Below are 11898 nucleotides of genomic sequence, written 5' to 3'. Positions count from 1 at the left end.
TATATTTGCATATGCATATGTCTTTATCTAGACCTCTATAAACGCCCTTTGCCTCCCAGCTCTTTCCTCTATTTCCCTTGATTTTCCTCCTGTCCCAGTATCATGCTCAGTCCCCACCAGGGTTTCAGCACTTCCTCTTTGTTACATTACTCTTGATCATGCCCTACCAAGCCTCCCACACCCACCTCCCCACCAATATGGATCACTTTTTGTTCCCTTGTCCCTGGGTTTGTTAACACCGATAGTGTAATTAATTTAGTCAGTGGCATAGAATCTAAAATATTGTTGAGGAAAAGAGATTATACATTTGTAGGCTGGCTATGAGCCTCAATACAGGAATTGTTGACTTGTACAGATTGAACTCTTAGTGTCAGTACCTGACACGATTTAAACAAACAATGAGAGTTGATGATAGAACAAAACTTCCAGGGACATTCATTCACAATGGCAGAACCTTGTATACCAGATTAATATATGTCATAATAAAGCAAGGATTACATTAAAATAGTAAGTGTATGATAGTGCCCATTTAATGGATACCCTCAAGGCAAGAGCTCCACAGCAGTGTCCAACGAATGCCAGTTCTATAAGTGCCCCCTTTAATAAGCTAGAGCAGGGATGGTGTTTTTCTTTCCTATCTCTCTCTTGCTCACTCACTATCATACACACACAGACACAAAAACACACACAGTTGCTAACAGATAGCTTCGTTTGTTAGTGCTGATGTAACAGAAAAACCACAAATGGGTAGTTTCAAAGAGTAAGTTTTTTCCCTCACAGTTTAGGAGGTTAGAAGTCTGAATTCAGGATACCAGTTCTAGAGGAAAGCTCTCTCTGTCCATTCTGAAGAAGAATCTTTGTCTTAGCTTCTCCAGCCTCAGTGTTCTTTGGTTCCTTGGAACTCTCCAAGTGGCATTGGTATTTCTTCCATGTATGCTTGCTTCTCTTTGTGTCTAATCTGTTCATTTTATATTTCAAGCCATTAAGTTTAAAATATATCTCACACTGATGTGGATTCATTAACACAACAAATAAATCTCTGTTCCCAAATGGGATTACATAAACATGTATAAAGTTTAGGATTCCAACACATAATTTGGGGGAAATAATTTTTTTAAAAGATAGTTTTAAAAATGTCTTTATCCCATTGTTGTTTGATTACTGGTTATCTTTGGACATGTTGTCAGGAGAGACCAGACACTGGAGAAGAACATCATGCTTGCTAAAGTAGCGGGGCAGCAAAAAAGAGGGAGACCCTTGACAAGATGGATTGGCACAGCAGCTGCAAATATAGGCTCAAACATAAGAAAAATTATGAGGCTGGTGCAGGACCAGAGAGTTTTTAGTTTTGTTGGACATAGGGTCGCTATGACAATAACTGCTTATCTGCTAGAAAACAGTTAAATAAATCTATAAATAAAATATTAACAGAAAGCATGCCTCTGGGAAGTAACAGGCTTACTATGACTGTGAAGATGTTAATATTAAATACTTATATGAAAATCTTGTCATTGCTGTGGTTTAGGTGCTATCAAGTCAATTTTGACTCATAGCAACCCCACGTAACAGAGGAGAACTCCTCCATAGGGATTTTTGGATATTATTTTCATAGAATCTGATTGCCACATCTTAATCCCATCAAACTGCTGAGTTCAAACCATCCATCTTTAGGTTTGCAGCTGAGTGCTCACTGTTTGTGCTGCCAGGGCTCCTTCCAATGTGATTAAACATAACAGTATTGTGTGTCTTTTCACAGAGTACAACCCCCACCTCAGCTAGCCACGGAACATCTGGTGGGAGGCCAAGAAAAAAGAACTGAACCAATTTGGCTGAGGCAGAGCAGCTAAAAAGTGGGAAAGAGTGTCACTAGGCATATAGGTATGAAATGTGCAACCCGTCTTAGAAGGCCTACATTCAAGGATGGAGTTTTCCCTGAGCAAACAAAGACCCATTAAAGGTTTTTGACCTGGGGATGGCTTGATGAAAAAAAATGTGCTAGGAAGCTGCATCTACAGAGGACAGGGAGTCAACTACAGTAGAAAGAGTGCAGTGATTCTCAAACCTCACAGCACATTAGGAACACTTTTAAAAAAAATTACTGTTCCAGTCCCATTTCAGTCACATTACAGAGAAAAAATCTTTGGCACACAGCCCAAAACAAAACAAAACCACTAACTTAGAGTCAATAATTCTGATTCTCAGCAACCCTGTAGGACATGATAAAACTGTCCCTTTCAGCAAAGAGGCTCATCTTTCATCCCCAGAGTGACTAATGGGTTTGAACTGCAGACCTCGCAGTTAATAGCCCAATGCATGACCCACTATGTCACCAAGGCTCTTAGACACTAATATATATTTTTTTAATTCTACAGAATGGCAGCTATTGGATAGGCAGTTTCTTTGGGGGTTGATGAAAATATTCTGGGATTATATAGTGGTGATGTTTGCACAATTTTGTAAATATACTAAGGATTACTGGAGTGTACATTTTTAAATGATGAGTTTTATGGTCTGTAAATTATATCACAATGAAAGAGAGAGGGAAAGGGAGAAGGAAAGGAATGGAGAAATAAAGTGTTATGAATGGAATCCCAAAAAAGATATGTTGACATCCTAACTCTCCATACATGTGAATGTAAAGATGTTATCACAAAGTATACTGAAGTGGGATGGGTCTTAGTCTGCTTTGAGGAAGTGAGGAGAGACACAGAGGTCAGAGGGCCATGTGAAGGCAGAGAAGGAAATTGGAGTGATCTGCAAGCCAAATCGCACCAAGGATCACCAGCTGTCAACAGAAGCTTGGAAAAATGAATACAAAACAATTCTCCCTAAGCATCTTTACAAGAAATCAAAACCACCAATAGGCTGAACTGAGAAACAATGGATTTCTGTTCTTCGGAGTCATTAACTTTGCAGTACTTTGTTCCAGCAGGCCTGGGAAACAAAGAGATCCCCTGGACAACCAGAGAGTCCCTGGTCTAGAGGAAAGAAGAGTTCTACCATGATTCAGACCTAAGGTGCAAAGGTTGGTGTGGGCTATGGCAGTGAGCCAAGTCCCAGAGGGCCAGCTGTGAGGAACAAGATGGAAGAAAACTTGCTATCAGTTCAGTGATTGGTGTCTGATTGGTTACAGAAAGTGAGGGTAAACAAAAAATGGGTGAGAGCTGAAGCCAATGTTTTAAGCTTCAGTGACTTAAGGAAACATAGATTTGGTAGCGGGGAGCAGCCTGAAGTTAGTTCGATTTGGAAGTGTTGAATTCAAGATGTTGCAAAGAATTTCAGACATTCAGTAAGTAACTAAAGGTTAGAATACAAGCCACACAATTTTGCCATGAGATGGGAGGCACAATCGACAGCAGTGAGGATTGAATGGTTCTCAGAGATTGTTTCTTATCGTGTCTGTCACTTATAACTATGTGAGTTTAAACAAGCTACTGAATCTCTCTGAACCTATACTCATATCATCGGCGTGTGGTTAATAATACCCCCTTGTCTACCACATAAATTTGTTGTGTGGAAGAAATGAACATTAAAGAGTTTTGAAAGCTATGAAGTATAGAACTTATACAATAAATGTAAAGAGTTACATCTCAGAAACCCACAGGGACAGTACTATAAGGTTGTCCTATACAGTTGCTATGAGTCAGCAATGACTTGATGGCAGTGAGTTTAATTTGGGGGCATATGAATTTCAACAAAGCAATTCAATGGTGTGTGTGTGTGGGGGGGGTCTTGTTAATTAATTATAAAGAAGCAACCAGATATCCTTAAGGAAAATAAATAACCTTGGCCCTTATCTCACATTAAGCGAAAGTAAAAATGTGGACAGTTTCATACATTACCTCCTATGGACACTGTTCAATAAATAAAATAAATCATCCATCATTAAACATTATTAATGTTGTGATATGATATTATTGAGGTAAGCCAACTGTAAGTCATAGGCTCCATAAATCCCTGAAATTACTACCAATATCTTAAAGTGGCTCATCCAAATGATGCCTTACATTGTAGTTAAATATCTGAAACATTGATTTTTTTTTACCTGATTTATCAGGCTAACCAGGTATAAAATAGCAACAGAAAAAGGTAGCTATTCCTCATTAAGTAGATAAGATTAACCTTTTTTCACCTTAGCTAGGTGGGGATGGGGAGACATGTGGAAATTTTTCCTACCAATGAGCCATTTAAGTGAGTTACATTAATTCTGGGTTAAAATGGTCACTGAACCAGTAAAGAAAAGTCTCTTGAGGGTTTTGCTCCAGTTGACCTTGTCCGAAAGCCCAGCTTTGGAGGTGTACTTGCAGTTTGAGGTGGAGGGCAGCCAAGGTTCTAGTTTCTTATCAGGAACAAGATGGCATTCAGGCCTCTGGATGGGCTTTCAAGACAACATCTAGCCACCCTAGTGATAAGAAGACCCACTGCACTTCAGGGTCTGGTGAGTTAATGGATAATCATGGCTTTTGCCATTTTCCTCACATGTAAGCCTCACCTCTGAGTAGATTTCTTTTGGGGAAGGTCAAGGCAGGAGAAGAGGCAGAAATGCTAAGAAATGTCAATTAAATCACCAACTTGTTAGTAGATCTCCAGGAGAGGCAATTTCTACCCAATACAAAATATTTAGCACATCACTGAAGGGATTCACAGTTATGTTTTCATGCTCCTACTGAGCATAGGAAGGCGCCCTGGTGGGCATGGTGGTTACCCACTGGGCTGCTAGCCAAAAGGTCAGCAGTTGAAACCCACAAGAAATAGAAGAGGGTTCCAATTGCCCCCATCTTCACCCAACCGTTGTTCTCTGTTTGGGGAGGTTTTCTTTCTTGCTTTCCTTTCCTCTCTTTCCTTTACTTTTGTTTCTTAAGTCATCATCATCTTAATGGGTATGAGGTGATATATCAGTGTTTTGATTTCCATTTCCCTAATTACTAATGTGGAACCCTGGTGGTATGGTGGGTTATGCATTGGACTACTAGCCCCAAGGTCAGCAGTTTGAAACCAGCAGCCACTCTGCAGGAGAAAGATGAGGCTTTCTACTCCCATAAAGAGTGAGTCTTGGAAATTCACAAAAACAGTTCTACCCTGTCTCATAGGACATCTGTGAGTCAGACTGGACTTGGCGGCAGTGAGTTTGGCTTTTGAGAGTTTTAATGACCCATTTTGAGCTTCTTTTCATGTGCTCATTGATCATTTGTACTTCTTTGGTGAAATACATATTCATTTATGGTCTGAGTACTTCCTAAAGCCAACTATTGAATCCAAATATTGCTTTATGTCCACATAATCTGATTGAACATAAAATAATCTGTGCAGATTATTTCGTCAGCGCCTACATTTGGTTGCCATAACTAGAAAAGAACAGAAGTTACATGAAAAGACCATTTTGTTGGACTTTTAACACACATGAAAATTTGATCTTCAGCCTACAAAATTTATCCTCAGATTAAAATCTGTGTGGACCTTGCAATGTAGTAAAATCTAGCTATGTCTCATTTTATAAACATTAAAAGCTGTGAGAGCCAGAATTTAACAAGCATACCTTATTTCCCCAGGTCTCATGAGTGAGGTTTGTAAGTTTTCCACTTTGAGAGGGAGTAGTTTTACCACTAGTGCATTACCCCCTATTAAGAATCCTACCTCATAAACATCCCCCAAATGTTTGTTTTAAATTTATAGGGCAGGAGCGGGACTTTTTATAATTTACTTATTTATTAAAACATGTACGGATACATGCATATATCATTCAAACAAAATTGGGTAAAATATGCTTTTTATTAAGAATAGCTAAAGTCAGCTGTTTATTTAGCTTTGTTTTTTGACAATAATTTTGACAAAATTATTGAAGCCAATTTCTAAGGCCCAACCTTATCAGAAAATTCTTGGTATCCTTTAACTTTTCCAAATTCTGTTAAAGCCTTTATAGAGCTGAAAATCTATATTTGACTTAAAGGTAGGGCTTCATCATCTTTTTTATACTGATCTTTTAATTGTGAAATTTCTATTTCTTTCAGGTTTATACTGTCCACTTTTATGTCATTTTTTTGTTGATACTAATCTAAAATGTGACACTCCATTTTCTGAAGCATTACAATAAATTTCATTTATTGTGCCCCAAATCTGCATGATATCAGGCTTTTTAACTGTTTTGTTCTATACCTGTATAGCAAATAAGAAACCCGGGTTCTCAAAACATTTTCTTATGATTTCTTCCTTAGTCACTTGACTAATCACTTAAGAAATGAAATTGCACCCAAGACATTGATTTTCTATGAAATTTCCAATGCCATCTTGTACATCTTGATGTTGGAAATCATTTTGGAAGCAATCACTTCCTATAATTTATATTTGGGATAATTCCATTATCCAAAAGTTGTATGATGTAAGTCATAGATAGTGGAGTGGGGATGATTTAATGTTGGATGGGGAAGTGAACGATGACAAAATAATTGTCAGCAAATGTTTGAATTTGGTTTTTCATGCTATTGTTGAATTTTTTAAACTTTTCATAAAATGCCCCTGTCATATAAGTTTTTAATTTTATTTTCATTCCACTGAAGGCACTAATTTCAATTTTTGTTCAACTACCATGGTTTGATAGTTGAGTTTTGTGTCAAATTAGCTGGGCCAGGATTCTCAGTTGTTTGGCAATGGAGGCCCCATGATGTGATCTAACATGATGAAATCAATTCCATGATCGGATCAGCTGTGAACAGCCAAGCGGTTCTAAGAGTATTAGGATGGAGTGCAGTCCTCTTACTCAAGTCACAGCCCTGTTGTAGTTACAAGTGAGGGGCCAATGGGTTGGGGAGTGGCGAAGCAACTTCCTATATAAGTATATGTTGTGGGAGATTTGCTTGCCTTTTGCTCGGTCTGGATCTGGATCCTGCATCTGGTGTATTGTTCTTTGGACTTGTGCTTACAACTTGCTATATTGCCTGCCAATCCTAGGAGCCATCATTTGCCTGTCATGTGACCTGCCATTTATGTATTATTGGTTTTGGTTCTCTAGAGAACCCAGCCTAACACATGTGGTTTCTCACTCTTCTAATTGCCCAAGGCTTCAAAAATGGTCCACTCACAAATGTGGTCAAGAGAACAATAAGCCACTCTTTCTAAAATCGACTTCACAAGCACTTTTCCCTATTCCTTTTCAGATCCTACTAAACAATTCCAGTTAAGTGCTGGGCAGCTAACTGAAAGATCAGTTGCTTGAACCCACCCTGCAAGAGAAAAATGAGCAGTCTGTTTCTATAAAGATTTATGACCTTGGAAATGCTATGGAGAAATTTGACTCTGTCCTACAGGATTACTATGAGTTGGAATTGAAGGCAGTAGATATTAAGCATTGATCTAAAATACAGTTGTCTTATCAATGTTTGCAATGTCTTTAAGACCATATTCCATTATCATGTCTTTTAATGTTGTGAGCCAGTTTTGAACATTTTTATGAACATTGTTTGATTCCCCACAAGCTACATTGCGTGTAATTCCATAGGCCCTGCTTGTTTGTTTGTAGATCTAAAGCCACCATTAGGCACTGAGAATCACCAACTTTTAAAAGTTTCACCCTTTTGTACCTTTGCTTTCTGGATGTCTTGAAATGGGAATATTTTTTGTCTAACTTGAAGTAACCACTCAAAAATAGATTAGTTGATTTCTGCATACTTTTTTCAGCAGTTTTACTCACAAGTAATTTATGTATCATATAATAGTTCAATCATTCAATCATATCATGGAGAATTGTGCAATCACCCCCACATCAATTTTAGAGCATTCCCCCTCACCCATGGTCAAATCGCCTTTAAGATGTTTCATGCAATCACAATCCGTTCTAGTGTTCCGTCCCCCATCCTGTCTTCATTAGTTACTCCCCAAATCCCCTTTCCCTCCCTACCTCCACCCCCACCCCTCTATTCCCTCTAACCCAGCAGTTCTCAACCTGTGGGCCACGACCCCTTTCACAGGGGTCGCCCGATTCATAACTGTATGAACTGTAATTCATAACAGAATTCCAGTTATGAAGTGGTAACAAAAATAATTTTATGATTGGGGGGTCACCACAACATGAGGAACTGCATTAAAGGGTCGCATCATGAGGAAGGTTGAGAACCACTGTTCTAACCCCTTGTATCAGTTATTATCATTATGCATGCATTCCTCCTGTAGATCACAGCAGGGGGACCCAGCAGAAAACAATAAAAAACAAAATCGTGCTAAGGTGGTAAGGATAAAAACATAATAGTATACAGGCATAAATACTAATAATGAGTAAGAAGAAAAAGATCCCCCAAATAATCAAAAAGCCAGGAAGGAAATTTCTGTTATGGAATCAATTAGAGATACTTGCACCTGGAGCAAATTCAGGACACACCTATAGGGTGGTCACCTGGCCAAGCGTCGAATGCTTACAGAATAATCAAGGTTACAATGGTCTCTGCCTGAGAGTTAGGCTGATTGCAATTCTTGCCTGTGGCTAGAGCACATCTGCTAGTGGATCAGTCTGACTAGATACTCTGCAGCTGGGTTATGGCTCTCAACCTCCCCATAGTCCGCTACAACTTGGGTCTTCATAATGTTTGCTCTCAGGTTTTTCTTCTCCTCACTATATTTGAGTTTTTAATTGCCGTATTTGGATCACATATGCTGGTGTGCTTCTTCCATGTGCACTTAGTCGACTCCTCGTTTAGGTGGCTGTTTGTTTGAATACAAGCCTTGAAGACCCCAGCCACTATTCCGATTGACAGCCAAACACCCTCTGCTTTCTTCACTACACTTCGCTATCGCACTCTTATCTTCAGTGATCATTTCATGCAGGTGAATATGTAGCAGGGTCATGATGTAAGAAATAACTTTTCTTAAATTGGAGCTAGGATTTAGTGCAAGCCCAACACCCATTCCTAGATCTATGCCTTTTGTTTTGTTTTGTTTCAATTTGCTGTAACATGGGAACATAATTTTTAAAAATCATTTTATTGGGAGCTCTTACAGCTCTTATAACATTCCATGCATCAATTGGATCAAGCATATTTGTACATTTGTTGCCATCATCATTTCCAAAACATTTTCTATTTGAGCCCTTGGTATAAGTTCCTCTTTTCCCTCCTCCCTCCCCCACTCTCCCACCCTTGTGAATCCTTGATCAATTATACATTGTTATTGTTATTTTGTATCTTACACTTTCCATTGTCTCCCTTCACCCACATTTCTGTTATTCGTCCCCTTGGGAGGAGCTATATATCCAATCTTGTGATGAGTTCCCCTTTCTCACCCTTCTCCCTCCCTGACCATACCCCTACTCTCATGATATCGCTACCCCCCATTACTGTTCCTGAGGGGTTTATCTTTCCTGAATTGCATGTGTTGAGAGCTCTTATCTATACCAATGTGTGTTCTCTGGTCTAGCCAGATTTGTAAGGTAGAACTGGGTCATGGTAGTGGTGGTGGGGGGGGAGTATTCAGGAACTAGAGGAATGATGTGTGTGCTATACTGCACCTTGGTTGAATCATCCCTTCCTTATAACCCTTCTGAGGGGAGATATTCAATTATCGACAGTTGGGCTTTGGGTCCCCACTCTACCCCTTCTCTTTCACATCGATATAATCGTTTGTTTTGGATCTTTTGATACCTGATGCCAGATCCTGTCGACACCTCATTATCATACAGGCTGGTGTGCTTCTTCCATGTAGGCTTATTTTCTCTCCTGCTTGATGGCCACTTTTTTTACTTCAAGCTTTTAAGACCCCAGATGCTATATCTTTGGATAGCTAGGCACTATCCGTTCTCTTCTCCACATTTGCTTGTGCACCCATTTTGTCTTCAGCGATCATGTCGGGAAGGTGAGTATCAAAAAGTGTCAGGTTATCAGAACAAAGTGTACTTGTGTTAAGAAGGCCTTGAGTAGAGTCCCAAAGTCCATATGCTACCTTAATACTTATCACATAAATATATGTATATTGGTATCATCCCTTTTATTATAAATTAGCATATTTATATATATACATGCCTATAAATAGCATTTACCTCCTATTTCTTTCCTCTATTTCCTTTCACCTTCCTCCTTTCCCAATATCATGCTCACCCTCCATTTGGCTTTCAGTATTTCCTCTCGGATACATTGCTCTTGATCAACTTCCACCTGGTATAATATGCCCTCCTCACCATCAATTTTAAATTTCTTGTTGTTCCCTTATAGCTGCATTTGTTGTTTCCCAGGCCCCTCCCCCACCCACTCCACTCCCATGTCCCCCAGAACTGTCGGCCCTGTGGTTTTCTCCTCAGGATTGTGTGCCCTGCCTATCTTATATAGAAAGACATAGGGTGAAAGAAAAAGAAAAACAAGCAAACAAAAAAAGCTAATAAAACAAACAGAACAAGAGAAGAAGAAAAAGGATAGTTCAAGGTCTGTCTGCTGACCCTTATGTCTGTTTCCTGATCAAGCCTGATGAGGTGCCAAGCCCTGTACCCCAATTCAGAAGTCTATTTTCAGGATTCCTTGGGGACTTGGTTACTTTGCTCCCCTTCCTGCCCAGTTGCACTCCCTTCCCGTTTCACCCCCTGTGCGTGGGGCAGACCTGGTATACTTTCCTCACAATATCTCCAGTTCTACGCACAATACTTCTGCACAATATCTCCAGTACTACGTAGGGCTATGGGTCAGTGAGGAAATGTCATTTTCTCATGGTGGGGCCGGCCCTACGGTCCTCTCTATGCACTGGCTGCTCTGAGCAGGAATGTTGTCTCTAGAGATTGTGAGCCACGATGAGGTTTTCTCTCTCTCTTTGTTACTGTGTGGTCTGGGTCTGGAGAGACCTGCCTCTCTCCCAGGTCTTTATCTTCTGGGAAGGGATCAACATAAATCTGCTTGGCCCCAGTCCCCTTGTCCTCTCTGTTAGTTTGCTGCTCCATGCCAGTTTATGGCTCTCAAGGCTTGGTGCTCTGGGATGGGGTCTGGTCTCGCTCTCCCATGTCTTCTTTCTTGATATTTATGTTGCTGTTGCTCATGTGTTTTTCAATTGCTCTATGCTTTTTCTTTATAATTGAGTATATTGGAGCATTACCAAACTTGAATTTAATTATAGCTTCCTTGATGGTCTTTTACTCTTCAGTTATCATTTTTATAATGTCAAACTTTTTTTTTCAGAGATAGATTTCTCATTCTCTTGTCAATGACTATTAAGATTTTACACACACACACACACACACACACACTTCAGAGGACAGCACTGAGAGAGAAAAAAAAGACATGGGTAGTGGGGGAACAGGGCAATAACTCACACAAGTAGAGGGTGTTGTTTATATCACCACAGGGAAAGAGGGACCCGGTGCCCCAAGACATGAATGCAACATACTGGCATGAATCAGGGAACTGATAGAGAGGTCTGAGGGACTGGCCCCAATCCCAACTAGGTGGACAGCCTCCCCTGCCCCCTCAGAAGAATTCACTTCAGAGGACAGCACTGAAGCTACAGCTCAGGGACAGGGACATGTCTGATCAGAGCACACAGGAGTAAATGAAGATGGACAGAGATATTGTGGAGCACATCCTGGCCCACCAAGCCCTGAGGACGATATTCCTGCTCAGTGCAGCCAATGCACAGAGAGGACCATAGGACCAGCCCCACCGTGAGACGTCCCTCACTAACCCATAGCGCTATGGGGGACAACACTGGAGACACAGTGTGGGAGTTGTGCCTGATATGACCCCAGCACACTGAAGTGAAACACTAAGGGTGTGCAACAGAACAGCAAGAGGAGCAAAGAAATGAAGTCCCCAGGAATACCAAAAATAGACTTTGCGGCCAGGGCGTGGCACCCCATAAGGCTTGACTGGAAATCACTCCTAAAGGTCAACAAACAGATCTTGAACTATTTATAGGCTTTTCTTTTTTGGTCATTTTGTT

This window comes from Echinops telfairi, unplaced genomic scaffold (genome assembly GCF_000313985.2).
Source record: "Echinops telfairi isolate 266 unplaced genomic scaffold, ASM31398v2 ScPeMD7_19;HRSCAF=73, whole genome shotgun sequence".
In the NCBI taxonomy this organism is placed as follows: domain Eukaryota; kingdom Metazoa; phylum Chordata; class Mammalia; order Afrosoricida; family Tenrecidae; genus Echinops; species Echinops telfairi.
Note: the sequence above shows the minus strand (reverse complement) of the source record.